This window comes from Taudactylus pleione, unplaced genomic scaffold, assembly GCF_031769625.1.
Source record: "Taudactylus pleione unplaced genomic scaffold, aTauple2 ptg000276l, whole genome shotgun sequence".
Taxonomy (NCBI): Eukaryota; Metazoa; Chordata; class Amphibia; order Anura; family Myobatrachidae; genus Taudactylus; species Taudactylus pleione.
In genome coordinates this window covers 9,402,304-9,403,712 of record NW_028284678.1, presented here as the reverse complement: position 1 = coordinate 9,403,712, position 1,409 = coordinate 9,402,304, and positions in this window count along the sequence as shown.

The following is a 1,409-nucleotide window of genomic DNA, read 5'->3' as shown; positions in this document are numbered from 1 at the left end:
TTTCTCCTGTAGTGCCCCCAGTAGTAAACCCCCCGCGCACACACATACACATTTAAAAAAAAACAACACTAACCTTAAACCCCGCTCCAGTGCCCGCTGCCGTCCGTCCCCGGCGCCCGCTCCTTGGAACTATGGGAGTGACGTCCTGGCATCACTCCCATAGTGCACTGCGGGACCCGGAAGATGGAGCTCAGGAGTGAGCTCCGTCCTCCGGCTGCTGCTGGTGCCGGGGGGAGGGGGGTTGGTAAGGAGCCGGGTGCCGCGTGGGGGGGGGGTAGAGAAGGAGCCGGGTGCCCGCTGGCAACACAATCTCAGTGGACACCTGGCAAATGGGGGGTGTGATCAGAGGGCCGGTTGCCCTTTAGTGGCCAGCGCCCCTAGGAAGCTGCCTAAGCTTACCTAGTGGAAGCGCCGGCCCTGGTGGTGGAGGAGCGAGTATTGCAGACAATCAGCCCACTGGTAATACTACAAATGGGTCAATCACCAGCCCCTGATGCAACCTAGCCTTTGGACAATTTCACCCCCCGTCCCTCCCTTGACTGGATGTTTCTCAAGGACCTCTCCTTAAAGAGCAGGACACCTCACCTTACTTCAAAATGGAGGTGCTCCACAATCATCTTTACCTCATCTATGGTCGCCGAAGAGTAATGCTGTCCCCCCTAGCTATGCCTTGATTGCAAAAAGGGAAGTTAAACAGTAGAAAATATAAACAAAACAACATAAGAAAAACAACACACTAAGAGCACTAACAACAGCACACAACAGGGCGGGTGGGACGGTTCAGCAACAATCAAGAACAGTGGAAAAAAACTCACAGGAACCAGGTATTTATTCCTTTATAAATCCCATTTCTCATGTCCTATTGGTGTGTGTCATCCCAAGGGCCCTATACAAAATGCCAAATAGAAAAGTCCAATTAAAGCGCCTCCAAGCAGCAGCTCACAAATGAACAGTTCAACCTACTGCTCCAAAAATGCATATAAAAAGAAAACCATGTGAATGTTAACTGCAAAGATTTATTTAGGCACACACTTTGCAAGGCAGTCAAGTTTCAACCCGGCATTTGATAAAGACCCTCCCGGGTTGATACGTGTCAGAGAAAAAAACAGGTGTACTCAGTCAAATTCCTTTTTAAAGAATCCACTGTGCCTGTATATGAGCAGGAACATCAGCCGGTGAAGTAGGCAGACGCCGGGAACAACCAGACCTAAGATAGAGAGAACCAGCGGCTCGCAGCAGTGCAGCAATCCCGGAAAACCATCGAGCTACACCGGCCGTGCATACAACATAGCCGTGTGAACAGCATAACATTTGGTCTCCAAAGGTCCGGTGAGCTCCCTGGTTGTTTTTGCTTTATATTGCTGGTGTATGCTGAGAGGCACAGGAGCAATGTATTTGTGTGGATTGTT